The sequence below is a fragment of the Palaemon carinicauda genome, chromosome 34 (assembly GCF_036898095.1).
Source record: "Palaemon carinicauda isolate YSFRI2023 chromosome 34, ASM3689809v2, whole genome shotgun sequence".
Classification (NCBI taxonomy): Eukaryota; Metazoa; Arthropoda; class Malacostraca; order Decapoda; family Palaemonidae; genus Palaemon; species Palaemon carinicauda.
In genome coordinates this window covers 16263306-16287867 of record NC_090758.1, presented here as the reverse complement: position 1 = coordinate 16287867, position 24562 = coordinate 16263306, and the positions used below count along the sequence as shown (strand labels likewise).

Below are 24562 nucleotides of genomic sequence, written 5' to 3'. Positions count from 1 at the left end.
TTCTTGTTGACAAGAAGTACCTGAGTACCTACTCGACAGATGGCGCTGTTGTTGTACACCCCCACCTGTATAGCGATCGCTGGCGTATCCCGACCTTAGGTTTTTTCTGTCGGGCAACAGAGTTGCAGCTACATGATCATCGGGTAAGATTAATATTGAAAATTGACAAATTTTAACTATTATTATTAGAAAAAACGAGCATGGTTTAATAAGGGCGTACTTCTGAATTCGGCACGAAAAAAGCATGATTATAAAAAAGACAACTACTGTATGTTTTAGGAAAAGCCAAGATCATTGCCAGAAGAGCAGCACATCTAAGATTGCCTACGTCACCTAGGAAAAACAAGCATGGTTTAAAAAGAATGCACTTTTGAAATAGGTTCTTAAACAGTAGTTTGATAGATTTACACTTAAATGGTGTCCCATACTACATTTCCCGATTGTGGAACCAATGCTTAAATAAGAACGGTTTTGTACCACACTGTTAAATGTGAACATTCAATTAGCAAAGTATCCAAGTTTGTTAGCCCTGCCAAATTTGTACGTCTCGTTAAATCACCTTTATAATTTGTGTATAGTCTCCTTTAAGTCTTTCAGGGGTAAAACTCAACAGAAACATTGGTTCTTTATATCCCCCTTTAGGTAATTCCTAATATTTGTTGTTACCTATTATAGATAAAACATATATGTTTACATAGAAAATACCTTTAAACTCTTCCATCAAGTCACACAAACTGACACTCTATTTGTGTTTCTTAGTCCACAAAGTATTAAAGACAATATTGACGCGTGATGTAATCATTTCGATAACTAATAATCCCTTTTAGTTTTAAAATATGCACAATAATCTACAAATCTATCAGAACCGGTCATCCAAAATATCTAAAAGAATTGCTACATATTGTCCAGGCAACATATTGTCCTGACACGAGAATAACCACAGATGGTTTTAAACTATTAGAACCTAGATATATGTCTACTGTAGGCTCTAGAGCCTTTAGATATGCGGCCAGACTATACAATAAGCTCCCACGAGACATACGAATAATTGAAGACATTACCAGATTCAAGAGGAAACTGTAGACTTTCTTATTCTGCGAGTGGTTTGCTGATGAAATCGGATGCCGTATTTAATGAAAAACCTCCGCGAAGTCGTGAATCCGCAATGGTCGAACCGCGAAGTAGCGAGGGCTCACTGTACTTCAATAGCCTAAAAAGCACGAGCATTCTAATTTCAACTATTTTTTTTCTTTATCTAGGCAACCACTTACCTTTATTTACCACGGCATACTATCTTCATAGTCATGTGACTTGAAGATGGGCTCTTGAGCCACAGTCCAGGAAGAATCTCATCTTCTTGATAATTATGATCAGCGTCTGAAAATAAAATAAATTAATATTCTTGTCCTTTTAGCTATCATTACATTCATTCATTAAATACAAAAAAAAATGAGAGAGAGAGAGAGAGAGAGAGAGAGAGAGAGAGAGAGAGAGAGAGAGAGAGAGAGAGAGAGATTCAAAAGACTCAATGAAATATATGTAGTTCATTGTAGATTAGTGTATTTTGAACAAGAATGATTAGATAAGGTGACTTATGTGCCAATATTTACTGAAAATTGTACAATTACTATGTACAAAATTGTACACAATGAATATTGAGATATGGGGAGTTTCAAACATTGAATATGCATTCTGGAGAATACAATTGAACTGTTTTAAGACAAGGTTGTCAAAATGGGAAAGCTTGAAGAATAGCTGCAAGTCCTTGTCTGTAAAGTATAAATGAACTGTGTGAAATAGTTGATTAATTGATTGTGTCTTGATGCCTGAGACCCAGAAAGAAAAAAATGTTATTTTCCTTAGTAAAATAAATTTTTGAATATACTTACCCGATGATCATGTAGCTGTCAACTCTGTTGCCCGACAGAAAAATCTAAGGTCGGATACGCCAGCGATCGCTATACAGGTGGGGGTGTACAACAACAGCGCCATCTGTCGAGTAGGTACTCAGGTACTTCTTGTCAACAAGAACTCAATTTTCTCCTCGGTCCACTGGTTCTCTATGGGGAGGAAGGGAGGGTCCTTAAATTCATGATCATCGGGTAAGTATATTCAAAAATTTATTTTACTAAGGAAAATAACATTTTTCAATATTAATCTTACCCGATGATCATGTAGCTGATTCACACCCAGGGGGGTGGGTGGAGACCAGCATACATGTTAACATTAGAAGCTAAGTATCCCGTATTTCATTTTAGCAGTTATTCAAAATAACAAACATAAAATAAATAAGTACCTGGTAAGGAAGTCGACTTGAACCATTACTCTGCCTTTTTAAGTACGTCTTCCTTACTGAGCCTAGCGATCCTCTTAGGATGCTGAGCGACTCCTAGGTGCTGAAGTATGAAGGGCTGCAACCCATACTAAAGGACCTCATCACAACCTCTAATCTAGGCGCTTCTCAAGAAAGAATTTGACCACCCGCCAAATCAACCAGGATGCGGAAGGCTTCTTAGCCTTCCGTACAACCCAAAAAACAACAATAAAAAGCATTTCAAGAGAAAGATTAAAAAAGGTTATGGGATTATGGGAATGTAGTGGTTGAGCCCTCACCTACTACTGCACTCGCTGCTACGAATGGTCCCAGGGTGTAGCAGTTCTCGTAAAGAGACTGGACATCTTTAAGGTAAAATGATGCGAACACTGACTTGCTTCTCCAATAGGTTGCATCCATTACACTCTGCAGAGAACGGTTCTGTTTGAAGGCCACTGAAGTAGCCACAGCTCTAACTTCAAGTGTCCTTACCTTCAGCAAAGCATGGTCTTCTTCCTTCAGATGAGAATGGGCCTCTCTAATCAAAAGCCTGATGTAATAAGAAACTGCGTTCTTAGACATCGGTAAAGCAGGTTTCTTGATAGAACACCATAAAGCTTCTGATTGTCCTCGTAATGGCTTTGTGCGTCTTAAATAGTACTTAAGAGCTCTTACTGGGCAAAGTACTCTCTTTTGTTCGTTACCAACCAAGTTGGACAGGCTTGGGATCTCGAACGACTTGGGCCAAGGACGAGAAGGAAGCTCGTTTTTAGCTAAAAAACCAAGCTGCAAGGAACATGTAGCCGTTTCAGATGTAAAACCTATGTTCCTGCTGAAGGCGTGAATCTCACTGACTCTTTTAGCTGTTGCTAAGCAAACGAGGAAAAGAGTCTTTAATGTGAGATCCTTAAAAGAGGCTGATTGAAGCGGTTCGAACCTAGCTGACATCAGGAACCTTAAAACCACGTCTAGGTTCCAGCCTGGTGTGGCTAACCGACGCTCCTTTGAGGTCTCAAAAGACTTAAGGAGGTCCTGTAGACCTTTGTTGGTGGAAAGGTCTAAGCCTCTGTGGCGGAAGACTGCTGCCAACATGCTTCTGTAACCTTTGATCGTAGGGGCTGATAGGAATCTTACATTCCTTAGATGTAAAAGGAAGTCAGCTATCTGCGTTACAGAGGTACTGGTTGAGGAAACTGCATTCGCCTTGCACCAGCTTCGGAAGACTTCCCATTTTGACTGGTAGACCTTGAGAGTGGATGTCCTCCTTGCTCTGGCTGCCTCCTTCGAAAAGCCTCTAGCTCTTGAGAGTCTTTCGATAGTCTGAAGGCAGTCAGACAAAGAGCGTGGAGGCTTGGGTGTACCTTCTTTACGTGCGGCTGACGCAGAAGGTCCACTCTTAGAGGAAGAGTCCTGGGAACGTCCACTAGCCATTGCAGTACCTCGGTGAACCATTCTCTCGCGGGCCAGAGGGGAGCAACCAACGTCAACCGTGTCCCTTCGTGAGAGGCGAACTTCTGCAGTACCTTGTTGACAATCTTGAACGGAGGGAACGCATACAGGTCTAGATGGGACCAATCCAGAAGAAAGGCATCTACGTGAACTGCTGCTGGGTCCGGAATCGGTGAACAATAAATCGGGAGCCTCTTGGTCATCGAGGTAGCGAATAGATCTATGGTGGGCTGACCCCACAGGGCCCATAGTCTGCTGCAAACATTCTTGTGAAGGGTCCACTCTGTGGGTATGACCTGACCCTTCCGGCTGAGGCGATCTGCCATGATATTCATGTCGCCTTGAATGAACCTCGTTACCAGCGAAATCTTTCGATCTCTTGACCAGGTGAGGAGGTCCCTTGTGATCTCGAACAACTTCCTCGAATGAGTCCCTCCTTGCTTGGAGATGTACGCCAAGGCTGTAGTGTTGTCGGAGTTCACCTCCACCACCTTGCCTAGAAGGAGGGACTTGAAGTTTCTCAAGGCCAGATGAACTGCCAATAGCTCCTTGCAGTTGATGTGAAGTGTTCTTTGCTCCTGATTCCACGTGCCCGAGCATTCCCGTCCGTCCAGTGTCGCACCCCAGCCCGTGTCCGATGCGTCCGAGAAGAGAAGGTGGTCGGGGGTCTGAACAGCCAATGGTAGACCTTCCTTGAGAAGAATGCTGTTCTTCCACCACGTCAGTGCAGACCTCATCTCTTCGGATATAGGAACTGAGACCGCTTCTAGCGTCATGTCCTTTCTCCAGTGAGCAGCTAGATGATACTGAAGGGGGCGGAGGTGGAGTCTCCCTAACTCGATGAACTGAGCCAGCGATGAAAGTGTCCCTGTTAGACTCATCCACTGCCTGACTGAACATCGGTTCCTTCTCAGCATGCTCTGGATGCATTCTTGGGCTTGACTGATCCTGGGGGCCGACGGAAAAGCCCGAAAAGCTCGACTCTGAATCTCCATACCTAGATAGACAATGGTTTGGGATGGGACAAGTTGGGACTTCTCTACATTGACCAGGAGACCCAATTCCTTGGTCAGATCCATAGTCCATCTGAGATTCTCCAGACAGCGACGACTTGACGGAGCTCTTAAAAGCCAGTCGTCCAAATAGAGGGAGGCTCTGATGTCTGCCAAGTGAAGGAATTTGGCAATATTCCTCATCAGTTTGGTAAACACAAGAGGTGCCGTGCTTAGGCCAAAGCACAGGGCTTGGAACTGGTACACGACCTTTCCAAAGACGAACCTTAGGAAAGGTTGGGAGTCTGGATGGACGGGGACATGAAAGTACGCGTCTTTTAGGTCCAACGAGACCATCCAGTCTTCCTTCCTGACCGATGCTAGCACCGACTTCGTCGTCTCCATTGTGAACGTCTGCTTGGTGACAAAAGCATTGAGAGCACTGACGTTCAGCACCGGTCTCCACCCTCCTGTCTTGTTCGCTACCAGGAAGAGACGGTTGTAGAAGCCCGGGGATTGATGGTCCCGGACTATGACTACCGCTCCCTTTTGTAGCAAGAGAGACACCTCTTGTTGCAAAGCTAGCCTCTTGTCCTTCTCCTTGTAGTTGGGAGTAGTTGCTAGAGGGGGACTGCGCCAGAACGGAATCCTGTACCCCTCCCTTAGCAACTTCACAGACTGAGCGTCTGCACCTCTGCTCTCCCAAGCCTGCCAGTAGTTCTTGAGCCTGGCTCCCACTGCTGTCTGGAGAGGTAGGCAGTCAGATTCTGCCTTTTGAGGACTTGGAACCCTTCTTCGTTTTGCCACGATGACTGTCGGCACGGGTACCTCCTCTGCTGGAGGTTCTGCCACGAAAGGGCGGGATGAACCTAGACGCTGGTGTGTCCATCCTAGGTCTAGGCACGGAAGGTAAAGCTTTGACCTTACGTGCGGAAGAAGCCACCAGGTCATGGGTATCCTTCTGGATCAACGAGGCAGCAATCCCCTTGATCAGCTCTTCCGGAAAGAGACACTTGGAAAGCGGAGCAAACATCAACTCTGACTTCTGGCATGGTGTGATCCCCGCAGACAAGAAGGAGCAAAGATGATCTCTCTTCTTAAGCACTCCAGACACGTACGAAGCCGCAAGCTCCCCAGACCCATCCCGAATGGCTTTGTCCATACTAGACATGATAAGCATGGCAGAGTCCTTATCCGAAGGGGAAGTCTTTCTGCTTAACGCTCCCAAACACCAGTCGAGGAAGTTGAAGATCTCAAAAGCACGAAAAACTCCCTTCAACAGATGGTCCATGTCAGAAAAGGACCAGCAAATCTTAGATCGTCTCATAGCCAGCCTGCGGGGAGAGTCAACCAGACTTGAGAAGTCGCCCTGGGCAGAGGCAGGAACTCCCAAGCCGGGTTCCTCTCCCGTGGCATACCAGACGCTAGATTTGGAAGCAAGCTTGGTAGGCGGAAAGATGAAAGCAGTCTTTCCCAGTTGCTTCTTGGACTGCAACCACTCTCCCAGTACCCTCAAAGCTCTCTTGGATGAGCGCGCAAGTACGAGTTTCGTGAAGGCAGGAGCTGCTGACTGCATGCCTAAAGCGAACTCGGAGGGAGGTGAGCGCGGGGTTGCAGACACAAACTGTTCCGGATACAACTCCCTAAACAGGGCAAGGACTTTCCTAAAGTCTAAGGAGGGAGGCGTAGACTTGGGTTCTTCTATGTCGGATTGCGGATCGTCCAAATGCGCAGCTTCGTCGTCATCAGATACTCCATCATCCGAATGCTGAGGAGGAAGTGGCAAAGGTGGAGCAGAAAGCTGAACGGCTGAATACGGCAGCACGGGTGCATGCGTAGCTGCACCGGATCCAACATCATGCCGCTGCTGGTCAGTCTGCAAGCTGGCAACAACAAAAGCGGAGTGCTGGTGCATGGGAGGGACTGCCGTGGGTTGCGGAGCATGCCGCATTGCGTCAAAACACGGCAGCTTGACAGCACCTTCCCACTGCTGATGCGGTAGCTCACGCATGTCAACGGAGGGTGCAGCATGAACATGCGTCTGGCAGGGTCGACTGCGCATCGGTGGTGGAGCTCTCACAGGTGGAGGGTGGGAGCAGGCAGCCGCAGTATCTGCTGAGCGCACAACCGTGGCAGGTTGTAGGTTAACAGGTGCAGTGTCAACCTTCTCAGCACGATACTCCTGCATGAAGGAAGAAAGCTGAGACTGCATAGTCTGCAGCAAGGACCACTTAGGGTCTACCGTGGTTGCCTGCTGCGGAACCACTCTACCTCTCTTGGGAGGTGTGCAGTCTTCGGAAGACTGCGGCGAGTCCGAACTGACCCAGTGGCTACACCTGGGCCGTTGGACTCGCTCGGAAGGGACCTTGCGCTTGAGAGGTCGTGAGACCTTGGTCCAACGTTTCTTCCTAGAAACTTCTTCCACAGACGAGGAATGAGTGGGCTCACTCGTCTGTTTTTGGATGGAACGATCTCTGACAGATACGTCCGCAACCACTGAGGGTACATCCGTACGCTGATCAAGGCCTGTCGAACCCTTTGGTCCTTCGACATTGCTTCTCCCCTGGGCTTGGGAGCTTGCAAGAGGTCCCGGACTGGGAGGACGACTGGCACGAACAGATGTACCCTCATGCGCAACACTGACACTGACACTTTTCACCTCACTTGCACTCACTACACTTCCCACTGCACTTTTCGCTTTCAACTCTTTGACATCGGCCAAAAGTTGATTCCGGTCATTAGCTAATGACTCCACTCTGTCACCAAGAGCCTGAATGGCACGCATCATGTCCGCCATGGAGGGTTGAGCACTAGTAGCAGGGTCGGGAGTCACCACTACAGGGGAAGGAATAGGTTGAGGGGCATGGGGAGAGGAAAAATCAAACGAGCGAGAAGAACTCCTCCTGATCCTATCCTTCTCTAGCCTACGTGCATTCTTTAGGAATTCGTTAAAATCGAATTCCGAAAGCCCAGCGCATTCCTCACATCGATCTTCCAATTGACAGGATTTACCCCTACAATTGGAACAAACGGTGTGAGGATCTATGGAGGCCTTCGGAAGACGCCTAGAACAAGCCCTAACGCTACACTGTCTGTACTTAGGGACTTGAGAATGGTCAGACATCTTGAATTCTTGAATTAGCCAAGGGGGAAATCCAAAATCTAAACAAAAAGCTTGATAAGCTAATGATAATAGTTCCTGAATAGCGAAAGCTAAAATCTAGAGCGAATACATCACCAAAATCGTGAAAACAACTCCAGAAACAACAGCGTATCCAAGTAGGTCTTGCCGGTGGCACGACAGAGGAAAAATTGAGTTCTTGTTGACAAGAAGTACCTGAGTACCTACTCGACAGATGCCGCTGTTGTTGTACACCCCCACCTGTATAGCGATCGCTGGCGTATCCCGACCTTAGATTTTTCTGTCGGGCAACAGAGTTGACAGCTACATGATCATCGGGTAAGATTAATATTGAAAAAAATGGAATACCTGTAAAAAATGGGCTGTAAAAATGTTGAAAAATGACAAAGGCTTGGTCTGAAGTTAAGCAACGTAAGTAGAGGACCATGTGCATTCTTGAGAAGTACTTATTTGAGAGGGCTGTAAAAAGGCTGAAAAATGGCAAAGGCTTAGTTTCAAGTTAAGCAATGTAAGTAAGGGGCCAAGTGCATTCTTGGGAAGCACTTACTTGAGAGGGCTTTAGAAAGGTCAAAAAATGACAAAGGCTTGGTTTGAAGTTAACCCTGGATAGGTACGGTGGGTCGTTCGCGACCCCGAGCGTAAAAAAAAAACAGGTTTTTCTCACGTGACTCACCCCCGTGACTGAATTTGTGGGTGATCGACCTGCAGGAGGTGTCTCCCCTACACGCTCTAGTAGTGTCCAGATGTGCATTGCTGTAGCTGTACTCCTTCCCCGATTTCTGAGACGAGTCGGGGTCGAGCGCGACCGAGTTTACCCTTCTAAGGTAGTTTGCATAATTATCAAAGTTATTACGTATTATGAAATTGTCGTAGAATGGTGCAACTTGTATAGGTTATCAGTTGTGGAAAGTCTTGGTGGATTGTTTGGCTACCATGTGCATGATTTTTTTTTTAGTTAAAATGTCGTTCATCACCACGAGGACCATTTTACCGCGATTGCCCCTTTTTCATTTTTTTTCATTTTTTTGCCAAGTCATTTTTCCGTAAGATATTGCCAAATAGTGTCGTAAAACTTTTGCTTGTTTAGTGTTGGAAAGTGTGTCTAGATGATCTGGCTACCCATGCATGACTTTGTTTTAGTCAGATACGACGTAGTTATTGGTATATTGGGTATTTAACTGCGGTTACCAATTTCTGTTTTTTTCAATATTTGTAAAAATTACTACGTAGTAAGGAATTGCCGTATATTATTCATTTTTTTTTTCATGTTTATGTGTTAGAAAGTGTGCCTTGATGGTTGGGCTAACACGTGCATGTCTTTTTTTTTTATCTGAGATGCCGTATATTAGAATGTCGGGCATTTTACCGCGAGTACCCCTTTTTAATTTTTTTTCATTTTTTTGCCAAGTCATTTTTCCGTAAGATATTGCGAAATAGTGTCGTAAAACTTTTGCTTTTTTAGTGTTGGAAAGTGTGTCTAGATGATCTGGCTACCCATGCGTGATTTTGATTTTGTCAGATACGACGTAAGTATTGGTATATTGGGTATTTAACTGCGGTTGCCAATTTCTGTTTTTTTTTTTTCAATATTTGTAAAAATTTACTACGTAGTAAGGAATTGCCGTATATTATTGATTTTTTTTCATGTTTATGTGTTAGAAAGTGTGCCTTGATGGTTGGGCTAACACGTGCATGTCTTTTTTTTTTATCTGAGATGCCGTATATTAGAATGTTGGGCATTTTTCCGCGAGTGCCCCTTTTTATTTGTTTTGCATTTTTTTGCTTAGTCATGTTACCGTAAGGAATTGGCAAGTAGTGTCGCAAAACTTATATTTTTATAGTGTTGGAAAGTGTTTCTAGATGATCTGGCTACCCATGCCTATCTTTTTTTTTTAGCCAGATATGGCGTATATATAAGTATGTGTTCGATTTTCCTGTGATTGCCATTTTTTCGTTTTTTCCCATTTCTTTCAAAATTACTACGTACTAAGGAACTATCACAGAGTAATGATTCATTTATATGTTTATTTGTCGGAAAATGTGCCTTGATGGTTTGCCTAGCACGTGGCTGAAATTTTTTTTTTTCTGAAATGCCGTATATTAGAATGGCCATTTTTCCACGAGTGCCCCTTTTTATTTGTTTTGCATTTTTTTGCTTAGTCATGTTACCGTAAGGAATTGGCAAGTAGTGTCGCAAAACTTATAATTTTATAGTGTTGGAAAGTGTTTCTAGATGATCTGGCTACCCATGCCTATCTTTATTTTTTTAGCCAGATATGGCGTATATATAGGTATGTGTTCGATTTTCCTGTGATTGCCATTTTTTCGTTTTTTCCCATTTCTTTCAAAATTACTACGTACTAAGGAACTATCACAGAGTAATGATTCATTTAGATGTTTATTTGTCGGAAAATGTGCCTTGATGGTTTGCCTAGCACGTGGCTGAATTTTTTTTTTCTGAAATGCCGTATATTAGAATGTTAGCCATTTTTCCGCGAGTGCCCCTTTTTATTTGTTTTGCATTTTTTCGCTTAGTTATGTTACCGTAAGGAATTGGCAAGTAGTGTCGCAAAACTTATATTTTTATAGTGTTGGAAAGTGTTTCTAGATGATCTGGCTACCCATGCCTATCTTTTTTTTTAGCCAGATATGGCGTATATATAGGTATGTGTTCGATTTTCCGGTGATTGCCATTTTTTCGTTTTTTCCCAATTCTTTCAAAATTACTACGTACTAAGGAACTATCACAGAGTAATGATTCCTCTAGATGTTTATTTGTCGGAAAATTTTGTTTACTTTTTTTTTGATTGAATATCATCAAATTTTTTTAGCTAAAATATTATATTGTTTTACATTTTTTTTTTTCGATTTTATTTCCCTTCAAAAAATTTTTTTTGGGTCAGAATTTTAATTTTATAGTCGTAAAATAATCGACAATTATCCAGCAACCCACCATACAATTTTTATGCATATCCAATAATAATTAGATTAGTAAATAACACCTTGAAATTGACATACCCTTCCTACATTTCAAGTGGCAGATTAGGGAGTCTGAGTCAGTGTGGTTGACGGCCATTTTGTGGACATATCCGAAGCGTAAGCTGCCCTATCTATATATATTCTTGTTCCCTATAGAATTTGTGATATTTTGGTATATTTTTACCTGCATAAATATCATATTATATATTAAATATATGTATTTTTTTACGAAATTTCTGAGTACTCAAAAAATTACCTTTGGATATGGCCCCTGATATAAATGTAATTTACAAAATAATGAAGATTTTTTTACATATTTCTATTTTAGGATAACATATGTTTATTCCCTAAAAAAATTAGCCACTTCCTATTTCATTTGGGTACCCAAAAAAATTCATGAAATTTGGACAAATTTTTTTGGCCAAAAAAAGTTACCCTTTTTTTCTCGTTTCAGATCTTCACCTCCATGGGTCTGACTTCATCCAAAATACATCAAGATGTGTCCTAAACATTCAAGAATCAATTCCTAAAAGGATTTGTGTATATATGTATAAACTTTTTTTTTATGAAATTTTATGTCAGGTCTTTTTTTTCTACTTAATTTTTTAAAATATTTATAATAAATAGTTTTTCTGCAGATGAGTAGTATTTATCTTTACAGTTGTTTTAAGCATTCATTGAAGTTTTTTTTGGCAAAAGAAAAAAGGAGGTTACTGCAAAAACTGATTTTTCAAGAATTTTTTTTGGCGTCGGGGTCGTTCGCGTCCGAGTATACCCTTAAAGGGGTGTCCGAGGAGCGTACCTATCCAGGGTTAAGTAACGTTAAGTAAGGGTCCATATATTGTGCATGCTGTGGAGGTATCTATTAAAGAGGTCTGTACCAAAGTGATAAAAGTGACAAAATCATGGATGAAGTTAATCTGCGTTAAGTATGAGTATGTATGTGGCCATGTGCATGTTGTGAGAAGTATTTATTGATGTAAGTTAATCAAGGTACAAAGTGACCATGTTGATATTTTGGGAAATACTTATCAAAAGCTATGTGAGAAAGTGATAACGCCTAGATGGAGTTAATTATCATGTGAGGTCATATGCAAGTTGTAGGGAATTATTTATTGTAAATGTTCTCCAGCTATAAAGCGAGAAAAGTGAAAGAAGATGGAGAAGTTAATCAACGTAAGTATGTGGCTATATGCATGTTGCGATAAGTACTCATTCAAATAATAATAAGAAAAAGGACAAAAGGCTCGGTGAAGTTAATCAATGTAAGTACAGTATGAGGTATTTGAAAATAAAATTTTTAGGAAAATCACGGGACCCAACTTCGACCAAGAAACTCTGGAATGGAGAATTCGCCACAATTTGGAAACAAGACATAGAACCCAGCAACCCGGTTGTAAAGTCAAGGGAGATTCGATTAGCTGATCATATTGCAAGGGAGGACGCACAAACCCAAATAAATACTGACTGTTGATGTCAGGGGACGGTGCAATATATAAGGGTTTGTGACTGAGAAAACTTTAGTGGTTTGTGTGTGTATGAAATATATTTGATTTTATTTTTTTCTTTTGTATCCCTCAAGCCCCCCTTTTTCCAAAAATGTCTTAATGTGTTATTGTTCCTTTCCAGGTATTGACAGCAGCCCCTACACTCAGTAGGGAGTGTAAGGGAGAGCAAATTTAGAATATTTCCTGTTATCAGTCTGTACTAGTCTGTGATGCTGTTCTATATCCATACCTTGTAACTAGAAGTAAGCTACTGTGTTGCTATATGAGTGTGTGTCATGAACATTAAATAGTTAACATGAGCTATGGAAATGGCATATCTGGTCAGAGGCCCAAGAAGTGAATTCCGATGTTAGGAAGAGGGTAACTTTTGAGTTTAGTATGAATTCAGACTTATTCAAAACCCCTTCCAAGATTGAGAGATTTCAAATGTGCTGTTGACAAACTTTTCGAGACATTGTAATGGTGGGCCCGCCCAGACCTGTACGACATAGTATGCGGCTGTACTGTTCATAAATTAGGACTGTTTAAGTGACTGCATCCCAATGGTGGACGGGAGATTGATGAGAACAGTATTGATTTAGGGAAAATTGTGGTACTGTATTTTTCACCGTTATATGTTCTTTATAGATGGCATACTGGTACTTGCCCAAATAGATACACGGTTAGGTGTGCCTTGGTCTAGACTTGGCCTGTATAGGTACACTTATGAGGGGAAGAAAATTTCCTGTTTGTTTATCACTGTTACCCTGTTGCTGAAGTTTGACGTTAAGGAATGCTAATTTTGTCTTTAATTTTCTATTTGGATTGATGGGTCCATGCTAACATAACCCTAACAGTTTTGTACAAATAAATTTTATTTTCTTGTTTTATGAACATTGCATATCATTCCTGTTCCTACACCAATGTGCCCCCCTTCCCCAGCCACTGTTTTTTAAGATCTCTTAAGTACCGTAACTTATCATAATTCTTTCCTCCCACACTGTGCCCCGTAATTAATTAAACAATATTTCCTTTCACCTAATGTTCTTATACTTGTACTTATGATCAGCAAGCAAAAGGGAGGAGAAGCAAACGGGTAAGTCAGGTTCTAGCTGGGTCCCCTTGCCCAGTATAAATCAAGGGGTGGTGCCCAGTACTCAGGTCTGTTGAACTGTTACTCAGGTTTTTGGGTATTCCACTATTGTATATTTTTTGTGTAGTGAACGTCGGGTTGTGGTCGGCATTCGGACACTAGGCAGTTCGGGTGCTACCTCTGGCCACAGTCCGCAAACCACTACAACGGTGACCTTTGTGAAGACACAGAAAGAACTGGAAGAGGATCTAGATAGGTAGGGAATTGAAATGGATACATGGATGGATTAAACCACAAGATAGAGGAGATAGGAGACGTCTTTCGAGAGCGGTCATGAGTCAACAAGTGGCTCAAAGACCAATTTAGTAGAGTAATAAGCATGTTGTGGAAAGTACTCATTGAAAGGGTAGTGAGAAAATGACAAAACCTGAGATGAAATTAATCAAAGTACAAAGTTAGAATAGCGCCAACGTTATCCCTGCGTGTCGTAAGAGGCGACTAAAAGGGACGGGACGAGGGGGCTCGGAACCCCCTCTCCTGTATAAAAATCCTACGAGACAAAGACAAAGAGATGGAGCTGGGGGGAGAGTGATTGCTCCCCGCACTCTAGTTTTGGGGTGTTTGAATGTGCGTGGATGTAGTACGATAGAGAGTAAAAGATGTGAGATTGGAAGTATGTTTAGAAGTAGAAGGATGGATGTATTGGCCTTGTGTGAGACAAAGATGAAAGGAAAGGGTGAAGTGATGTTTGGTGAAATGTCTGGTAGAGTGTCTGGGATTGAAAGGGGAAGAGCGAGAGAGGGTGTGGCGTTACTGCTGAGTGAATGGATGACAGGTAAAGTAGTGGAATGGAAGGAGATATCATCTAGGTTAATGTGGGTAAGGGTTAGGTTGGGTAGGGAATGTTGGGCGTTTGTCAGTGCGTATGGGCCAGGTAGTGAGAAAAGTGAAGAAGAGCGGAATGAGTTCAGGAATGAATTAACTAGGTGTGTAGAAGGACTGGGTAGAAGGAATTATGTAGTTGTCACGGGTGACTTAAATGCTAGAGTGGGCGCTGGAGAGGTAGAAGGTGTCATTGGGAAGTATGGCGTACCAGGTGAAAATGAGAATGGTGAGAGACTGGTAGATATGTGTGTTGAATAAGAGATGGTAATAAGTGCTAGCTTTTTTAAAAAGAAAGATAAAAATAAGTATACATGGGTAAGAGTGGCAAATGGAAGAGTAGTAGAAAGGGCATTAATGGATTATGTGTTGATAACTAAAAGAATGTTTAGAAGATTGAAAGACGTGCACGTGTTTAGGGGTATGGCTAACGGTATGTCTGATCATTTTTTGGTGGAAGGAAAATTAGTTGTAGCAAAAGAGTGGGGGAATAGAGTAGGTGAATGTAAAAGGGAGCTAGTGAGGGTTGAAGAGCTAATAAAACCGGGGGTAAAAAGTAAATATCAGGAAAGGTTGAAAATGGCATATGACGAGGTGAGAGTAAGAGAAAATAAAAAATTTTAAGTAATTTGTATTTTTCCTAACATACTTACCGAGAACTACTTTCTTAGGAGTTACCTGTAACCACCTCTCTACCGACCAGAGTTTTGTGTAGTGTACCCCCCACCCCGTTTTCTAAGGAGGCCTACCCCCGGCATTAAGGAATGTGCCCCGAGGGTAGGCTTATCGTAGGTCGATGTCCGCCCGGGTCAACAGCTTCAGTAAGTTCTATTGGATTAGCACAATGCTTGCAAGGGAAGAGAGGCACTCGGGGAAGGAAGGGAGGGCCATTACCCGAAAGTAGTTCTCGGTAAGTATGTTAGGAAAAATAGAAATTACTTAAAATTTTTTATTTGTTCCAACACGAATACTTACCTCGAACTACTTTCTTAGGAGACTTATACTTTAGGAGGCAGGAGTGCTATTCTGACCCCCTGACCCGGTAAGCGGAGGCCAAGAGGCCCAGGAATAATGGTACCTACTAGAAAACGGATGAGAAGGTAACTACACAAAGAGTTCACGTTAGTGTCTAAGTACTCACCCTTTGAAAAAACTTCTTCTGATGTTGCTTCCAGTAGCGTAGTCATGAAGAATGTGTTATCCAATGGTATAAGTTGGTACTCCCCGATGAGGCTAGGAAGCAACTGGGTAGGATGGAAGGAAAACGCACCTGTGTCTCCCAGTTGCTAGCTGTGATTGAGCCTGGGGCTTTTTACCGTCACACCGCTTGGAGGGCGGAGATGACTGTTCCAATGGAGAACCCGTCTAAGGACTTCCTCGAGTAGTCCTTGAGGTAATGGGCAGTAAAGGTTGACTGGTTCGACCAAGTACCTGCTCGCAGGATCTGACCTACTGCCATGTTTTTCTCAAAGGCTAAGGAGGTGCTCAGGCCTCTGATGTCATGAGGTCTGGGGGTGCCTGGCACTGCTATGCCTTCTTCCTTGTAGGCTCTGGCAATAACTTGTCTCAACCAGAAGGAAATGGTGTTCTTGGACACTTGCTTCTTAGTAATACCCGTGGATACGAAGAGGCTCTTGGTGCCTGGGCGGAGATGAGCCGTTCTTTCAAGGTATTTTCTAATGGTCCGTACAGGGCATAATTTCAAATACTCTGAATTACCCGTCCTAGGGATGGCAGGTATTGAAAAACCTTTGAACCTCGGATCCCAGACTGCTGGGTTCTGAGTCTTAGCCACAAAAGAAGGAACGAACTTGAAGGATACTTCTTTCCACCCCTTCGAATGAGAAACGTCATATGACAGACCATGGATCTCACCCACTCTCTTAGCGGACGCCAAGGCCAGCAAGAAGACGGCCTTGAGGGTGAGATCTCTGTCCACGATATCTTTCAAAGGTTCAAAGGGGGGGCCACACAACATCTTCAGGACCTTGGCTAAGTCCCACTGGGGCACCCTACTCGCCTGCGGGGGGCAGGACTGCTCGAAACTCTTGACAAGCATCGCTATGTGCCTCGAGGCCCCCAGGTCGATGCCCTTCAGGAGGAAGACTTGGCCTAAGGCGGCCCAAACCCCTTTTATGGCTGGGATTGACATTCCCACCTTGTCTCTAAGAAACACCAGAAAATCTGCTATGTCTGGGACAGAGGCCTTAAGAGGCTTAATGTGCTTCTCAGAGCACCACTTCGTGAAGGAGGCCCACTTAGCCTGGTAGACCGCGGCTGACGACTTTCTCAGGTATAGCGACATTCTCTTAGCAGTGGATGAAGAATATCCTTCTTTCTTCAGGAGCCGCTCGATAGTTTCCAGGCGTGAAGACGTAGGGAGAGTGGGTTGTCGTGGAGCCTGAGAAAATGAGGTTGATGCAGAAGGTCTGACCTGTCGGGCAGAGGCCACGGTGGTTGACTCGCCAGGTCTTTTAGGTCCGCGAACCACTCTCTCTCCGGCCACCAGGGCGCTACCTAAGTCATCTTTAGGTTTCGGGCTGTCCTTACTCTGTTGAGCACTTGCCTTATCAACGTGAAAGGGGGAAAAGCGTACACGTCTAGATTGTCCCACTTGTGCTGAAAGGCGTCTTCTAAGGCTGCTTTCGGGTCTGGTACAGGAGAACAATATACGGGGAGTTGGGCGTTGAGTTTTGTTGCAAAGAGGTCCAACACCGGGGAACCCCAACGTTGGATGATGAGCTTGGCTACTTCTGGAAGAAGGGACCATTCTGTCCCTACTATCTGGCCCACTCTGCTGAGACCGTCAGCCAGCACGTTTTTCTTCCCGGGAATGAACCTCGTTAACAACACCACTTGGTTCTCTTCTGCCCAATCTAGAATTTTTATGGTGAGATCGCACAATTCCCTCGACTTCAAGCCTCCTTGCTTCTTTATGTATGCTACTACCGTGGCGTTGTCGCACATCAACGCCACGGTGTTTCCCTTTAGCAGATCTGCGAAGTGTAGGCAAGCCTTCTGGACTGCCTTCAACTCCAGGACACTGATGTGGAGTTCCTTTTCCCCGTCCAACCAGGTCCCTCGTGCTGTTTCGTCGAGATGGGCTCCCCACCCTTGGTTGGAGGCATCTGTGAACAGTAGTAACTCGGGGGGGTCGCTCCCGAAGGGCATCCCCTTGAGTGAGTTCGACCGGCAATGCCACCATTCCAGGGAGGGTCTCGTGTTTGGTAGAACTGGGATTAGGACTTGTTGTGAGTCCAGTTGGCACCAGAGGTTCTTCAGGTTTCATTGTACGGCTCTGAGCCTTACCCTCCCTTGGGGAACTAGTTTCTCCAATGAGACCAGGTGACCTATCAGTTTCTGCCAGTCTTTCGCTCTCCTGGGGCGCCCCGACAGGAACGGCCGAATGATATTCATGAGGTTGTTTATTCTTTCCTCCGAAGGGAAGGCTTTTCCCAGAATGGTATCTAACGTCATTCCCAAGTAGTTCATTCTGGTGGATGGGGATAGGTTTGATTTTTCCGGGTTGATTACGATGCCCAGATCCTTGCAAAACTGGAGGAGTTTCATCCCTTGTTCCTCCAAGAGGTCCTTTGAGGAGGAAAGAAGCAACCAGTCGTCCAGGTATCGGATGAGGCGAATGCCTCGTTCGTGAGCCCACACTGAGACAGTCGTAAAGACTCTCGTGAACACCTGGGGCGCTGTTGACAATCCGAAGCAAAGGGTCTTGAATTGCAGGATCTGGGAACCCCATTTCACCCGGAGAAACTTTCGACTCGAGGGGTGGACCGGAATTTGGAAGTAGGCGTCCTTGTAGTCTATGGTCATCATTTAATCTTTCTCTCTCAAGGACAGCAGGACTGACTTCGAAGTGTCCATTTTGAAGTCCGTCTTCTTGATGAACTTGTTGAGAGCCGACAGATCTATAACCGGTCTCCATCACCCCCCCCGTCGCTTTTTCTACTAGGAACAGACGACTGTAGAAACCCGGGCCTGGGAGAAGAACTTCTTCTATGGCGCCCTTCTCTAACATGGAGGACACCTCCTCCTGAAGGGCGGTCTTCTTCAACGGGTCTTTGGGAGCTAGCTATTCCGCCCGGCTGGCCGGGATAAGAGGGGGTGGTTCTGCTAAGAACGGTAGTCTGTAGCCCTCCTTTAGTACGGACACTGTCCAAGGCTCCGCTCCGTGAGCCTTCCATGCTTGCCAATGTAGTCTGAGGCATCCCCCAACCCGAGGCTTGGGCGGGGATAGGGGGCCTCCCACTCTATCTCCTTCTGGAGGAGCTGCCTGAACGGCCTCTCCTAGAGGCAGAGTAACCTGATCTGAAGGAGCTTGAGGAAGCTGGAGCTCCCCTACGGGGGGGCTGAGGCGTTGAGGACCAGGAGGAAGAGGGAGCCTCTCTCCTCGTCGTGCTGGGAGAGGCTTGGGCCGTCGCGGCACTATCCGAGACGGACCTCTTGTAGGGAGGTCTCCTAGAAGGCGTAGGCCTGGGGTTGTTAGACTCCTTCTTCTTCGAGACCTTCTCCATGATGGTCTCTAGTTCTTTCAGGGGAAACAAGGACTCCCCCCACAAGGGTAAGCTCCTCATGGCCCGCGCTTCCCTGTCTGGCACCTTCTGGGACACCTTAGCCAGAACGGTCTCTCTCTTACGGAGTACCCAGTTAGCTGTCAAGGCGAGCGACTGGTATGTTAAAAATTTTAGGGTTTTACTCCCGGAGGTAATAAGTTCCCTCAGGAGGCTCTGCTGGTCAGGGTCCGCGGGGTCGAACGAGGCTTGTACTCCTACTAAGGTGGAAGCCCACCAGTCATGCCAAGAGGAGACGTTCACTAGATCCCTTGACATTTCTTCCATCATGGAGGCCTCCGCTGGCGAGAAACAAACTGGGGCCGAAGAAGCTCTATCCTCTGAGACGCCCTGACTCAGGATGTCAATGGATGATTCCACTTTACAGGGGCCTGGGCGACGCCCCTCTGGCACATATACTTTGCCCTGAGTTTTGAGGCCCTGGAGCAATTTTGAGGAACTCTGGGTTTTGGGGGCCTCGGCATTACTAGCCACCACTTTGTCCACATACTCCTGCCCTAGGACCAGATCTCGGGCTAGAGGAAGCGCTAGAGATGTCTTAGGTTGGGTAGGGGTCTGCATAATCCGTAACAGGCTTGACCTCCAGTAGTCTTCGTCCGTAGCTGTAGGTTCCTCAATCTTGTGGTGCCTCCTGATAAGGCCAATCACCCTCCTATAGGCCGAATCCGGAACCCTCCCTCCTGTCAGCCGAGGTCTCGGCTTGGGACCGGGGAGCTGGGTTACGGGGCACACCGACCGGACGTCTAGCTCTTGGAGCCAGGGGTGCCGTCCTACCGAGGTACTGGACTTCATCGGCGGGGACGTCCGCACCAGGGGCCTGGGTTAACGCAGGCATCGCCGATTCAGCAGGGACTCTCGTCCGCTCAAGGGCTCTGGGTGCCGAGGACGCGGTTCCCGTGGGCTGACCCGACAGCGGGAACCGTTCCTTCCGACCCGAAGGCCGCACCAACTGGGCTGGTTCGGCCAGGCCGCCCGAAAAGAAGCGCGTTTCCCCCCGCTGGGCAGGGTGAACCGGAGGCTTCGAGGACTTATGCCTTCCTGTAGAGTCCTTCCTGCGAGCTTGGTTGCGAGGGTCAAGGTCGTGTTTGGAGGACGGCATCCTTGGCGAGAACTCTCTGGACCGGCGGTCCGGGGAACAAGGCAACCTTGAGTCCCGGGATACGAAGACCCAGTCGCCATCATGAGACCTACTCCTCTTGTACTTACGCCCTGGGGAGCGGGAGTGCTTCCTACTGTACCTGGAGCGCGACCTAGAACGGGAACGCCTGCTCCTGGACCGCTCTCTCCGACGACGGTGTTTTCTCCTGACTTCTTCCCCCGACGAGAAATAATCTTCCGACGAACCCGACGGCACTGTACTTATCGTATGTCGGGCGGTAGCGGGGACTGCGGGAGACTTCTTCACGCGTTGAGTGCCCGAGGTCGACGGCTGAAGGAAATCTTCGGGGACTTCCGTGAGGGGGGCCGGGAACGATTCAAGGCGCTCATGCTAGGGAGCCAGGGGTCCAGGCCCTCTTCCATTCGTAACGGGGACCTACCTGGTGTCTTCGGAAGCTTCCAACCGAAGGTATCATTACCCGAAAACCGTAACTTATTCTGGTTGTCTCCGCCTACCGAAGACCCTGAAGCACAGGCCCACGAGGGCAGCGAAGACACAGACACCACGTTACTACCCCACAAGGGGTCATCGGAGGACACATGCCCCCCAAGCACAAGGGCCGACTCTCCGGACGCACTACTGGGTTCTTCACTAGCCCTAGAAGGGCCCGCAACCGGCACTGCACTTTCACTAGACTCTTGGGGAAGGCCGCTTTGTTCCTTCTCCACGACAGACTTACCTCGGACCCTACTCTGTGTAGGGAACGGCGAAACAGAGGCCCCGTCGGACCGCTCACTGGGTGATGGTAGCGGCGAAGTAACGATAGCTTTTCTGGGGGAACGTTTCGCCGATTTTCTCTTTTTAGTACCGTAACGTACCCACTGGATATCACTTCAGCCTACACACACGGGGCACGTATCTGCTGACGAACAAACCCTTCCCCTACAGGAGGAGCAAAGGGAGTGAGGGTCCACTTCAGGCTTGGAGAGGAACGCTCCACACGATTTACCGGCCCTAGGCCCCGGACAACGGCGGATTTGCTCCATAATGCACACACGCAAGACACAAGCATGAAGGGAATCAAGGAATACACTGGGTAAGCACACAGGTGGAGGGTGAACACACAGGAACACCCGGGAAAAGTACACAGGAAACACAAGTTACCACGCGGGGAACACGTGGGACACTCAGAACGCACACAAAGGATCGATAGAGAACGAGGGCGATGTGTTGACACGTCGCGACCAGAGAACTTACTGAAGCTGTTGACCCGGACGGACCTCGACCTACGATAAGCCTACCCTCGGGGCACATTCCTTAATGCCGGGGGTAGGCCTAATTAGAAAACGGGGTGGGGGGTACACTACACAAAACTCTGGTCGGTAGAGAGGAGGTTACAGGTAACTCCTAAGAAAGTAGTTCGAGGTAAGTATTCGTGTTGGAACAACTGGTAATTTAGAGGAGGAGAGGAAGTTAGCAAAAGAAAATTTTGTTGGGATTGCAAGTGATGTATGTGGCAAGAAGGTTGTTGGAGGCAGCATGAGGAAGGGCAGTGAATGGTGGAATGAAGGAGTGAAGGTAAAAGTGGAAGAGAAAAAGAGGGCTTTTGAAGAATGGCTGCAGAGTAATAGCATAGAGAAGTATGAAAAATATAGAGAGAAAAAGGTGGAAGTAAAGCGCAAGGTACGTGAGGCAAAGAGGGCAGCTGACCTGAGGTGGGGTCAGGGATTGGGTCAGTCATATGAAGAGAATAAGAAGTTTTGGAAAGAAGTGAAGAGAGTAAGGAAGGCTGGCGAAAGAATTGAAGAGACAGTGAAAGATGGAAATGGAAGGTTGTTAAAAGGAGAGGAGGCAAGGAAAAGGTGGGCGGAATATTTTGAAAGTTTGCTGAATGTTCAGGATAATAGGGAGGCAGATATAATTGCTGTTCCAGGTGTTGAGGTGCCAGTGATGGGAGATGAGAATGAGAGAGAGATTACAATAGAGGAAGTGAGGAGAGCACTAGATGAAACGAGAGTAGGAAAAGCATCTGGTATGGATGGTGTGAAAGCTGAGATGTTGAAGGAAGGGGGTGTGACTGTACTTGAATGGTTGGTGAGATTGTTTAATATGTTTTGTGTTGTCAATGGTACCAGTAGATTGGGTTTGTGCGTGTATTGTACCACTATATAAGGGTAAGGGAGATGTGCATGAGTGTTGTAATTCAAGAGGTATTAGTTTGTTGAGTGTAGTTGAAAAAGTGTATGGTAGAGTATTGATTAATAGGATTAAGGATAAAACAGAGAATGCAATCTTGGAAGTACAGGGTGGTTTTAGAAGAGGTAGGGGTTGTATGAATCAGATTTTTACAGTTAGGCAGATATGCGAGAAATATTTAGCAAAAGGTAAGGAGGTGTATGTTGCGTTTATGGATCTGGAGAAAGCATAAGATAGAGTTGATAGGGAAGCAATGTGGAATGTGATGAGGTTATATGGAGTTGGTGGAAGGTTGTTGCAAGCAGTGAAGAGTTTCTACAAAGGTAGAAAAGCATGTGTTAGAATAGGAAATGAAGTGAGTGATTGGTTTCCGGTGAGAGTGGGGCTGAGACAGGGATGTGTGATGTCGCCGTGGTTGTTCAACTTGTATGTTGATAGAGTGGTGAGAGAGGTGAATGCTCGAGTGCTTGGACGAGGATTAAAACTGGTAGGCGAGAATGACCATGAATGGGAGGTAAATCAGTTGTTGTTTGCGGATGATACTGTACTGGTAGCAGACACAGAAGAGAATCTTGACCGACTAGTGACAGAATTTGGAAGGGTGTGTGAGAGAAGGAAGTTGAGAGTTAATGTGGGTAAGAGTAAGGTTATGAGATGTACGAGAAGGGAAGGTGGTGCAAGGTTGAATGTCATGTTGAATGGAGAGTTACTTGAGGAGGTGGATCAGTTTAAGTACTTGGGGTCTGTTGTTGCAGCAAATGGTGGAGTGGAAGCAGATGTACGTCAGAGAGTCAATGACGGTTGCAAAGTGTTGGGGGCAGTTAAGGGAGTAGTAAAAAATAGAGGGTTGGGCATGAATGTAAAGAGAGTTCTATATAAGAAAGTGATTGTACCAACTGTGATGTATGGATCGGAGTTGTGGGGAATGAAAGTGATGGAGAGACAGAAATTGAATGTGTTTGAGATGAAGTGTCTAAGGAGTATGGCTGGTGTATCTCGAGTAGATAGGGTTAGGAACGAAGTGGTGAGGGAGAGAACGGGTGTAAGAAATGAGTTAGCGGCTAGAGTGGATATGAATGTGTTGAGGTGGTTTGGCCATGTTGAGAGAATGGAAAATGGTTGTCTGCTAAAGAAGGTGATGAATGCAAGAGTTGATGGGAGAAGTACAAGAGGAAGGCCAAGGTTTGGGTGGATGGATGGTGTGAAGAAAGCTCTGGGTGATAGGAGGATAGATGTGAGAGGCAAGAGAGCATGCTAGAAATAGGAATGAATGGCGAGCGATTGTGACGCAGTTCCGGTAGGCCCTGCTGCTTCCTCCGGTGCCTTAGATGACCGCGGAGGTAGCAGCAGTAGGGGATTCAGCATTATGATGGTTCATCTGTGGTGGATAATGTGGGAGGTTGGGCTGTGGCGCCCTAGCAGTACCAGCTGAACTCGGTTGAGTCCCTGGTTAGGCTGAAGGAACGTAGAGAGTAGAGGTCCCCTTTTTGTTTTGTTTCTTTGTTGATGTCGGCTACCCCCAAAATTGGGAGAAGTGCCTTTGGTATATATATGTATGTACGAAGTGACCATGTGGATGTTTAGGGGTGTACTTATCGCTAACGTAATGGGAAAGTGAGAAAAGTTATAAAAGTCTAGATGAAGTTAATCAAGGTAAGTATGGTGCCTGGTAAATGTTGTGGGATGTACTTATTGAAAGGTTAGTTATAGAGTGAGAAAGGACAAAATTCTGGGAATAGAGTAATTATTATGTGGCTATGTGAATGTTGATGTACTTATTGAAAGTGTAGCGAGAACTGATATATGCCTGGATGAAGTTAATCAACCTAATGTAACCTACATTGAAACTATCAGGATGAATTTCTACAAACATCATGAAATTTAGTATAAACAAATTAAGAATTATATGATACTTCAATAGCCTAAAAAGCACGAGTGTTCGAATTTCAACTATTTTTTTTCTTTATCTAGGCAACCACTTACCTTTATTTACCGCAGCATACTATCTTCATAGAGTCATGTGACTTGAAGATGGGCTCTTGAGCCACAGTCCAGGAAGAATCTCATCTTGATAATTATGATCAGCGTCTGAAAAAGGAAATAAATTAATATTCTTGTCATTTTAGCTATCATTACATTCATTCATTGAATAAAAAAAAAATTAGGAGAGAGAGAGAGAGAGAGAGAGAGAGAGAGAGAGAGAGAGAGAGAGAGAGAGAGAGAGAGAGAGAGAGAGAGAGATTTGATAGTTATAGTAATTAACAGATTATCATTATGAAATGAAAGATGGCAAACAAATACACTCGAAAACTTTTTCTAAAAGATTACTCAAATCATTTGTTC

At 45.3% G+C, this 24562-nt stretch overlaps 1 long non-coding RNA gene across 1 annotated transcript in view; it reads right to left on the bottom strand.

Moving 5' to 3' along the window:
• Positions 1 to 227: 227 nt before the first annotated feature.
• Positions 228 to 24562, bottom strand: part of LOC137626576 (uncharacterized) — a 49395-nt gene continuing 25060 nt past the window's right edge. The window contains exons 2-3 of the long non-coding RNA XR_011041058.1: positions 24203 to 24307; positions 228 to 1377 (exon numbers count right to left, since the gene is read on the bottom strand). This is a non-coding gene — a long non-coding RNA (uncharacterized lncRNA). The remainder of the gene's footprint in view (positions 1378 to 24202; positions 24308 to 24562) is intronic.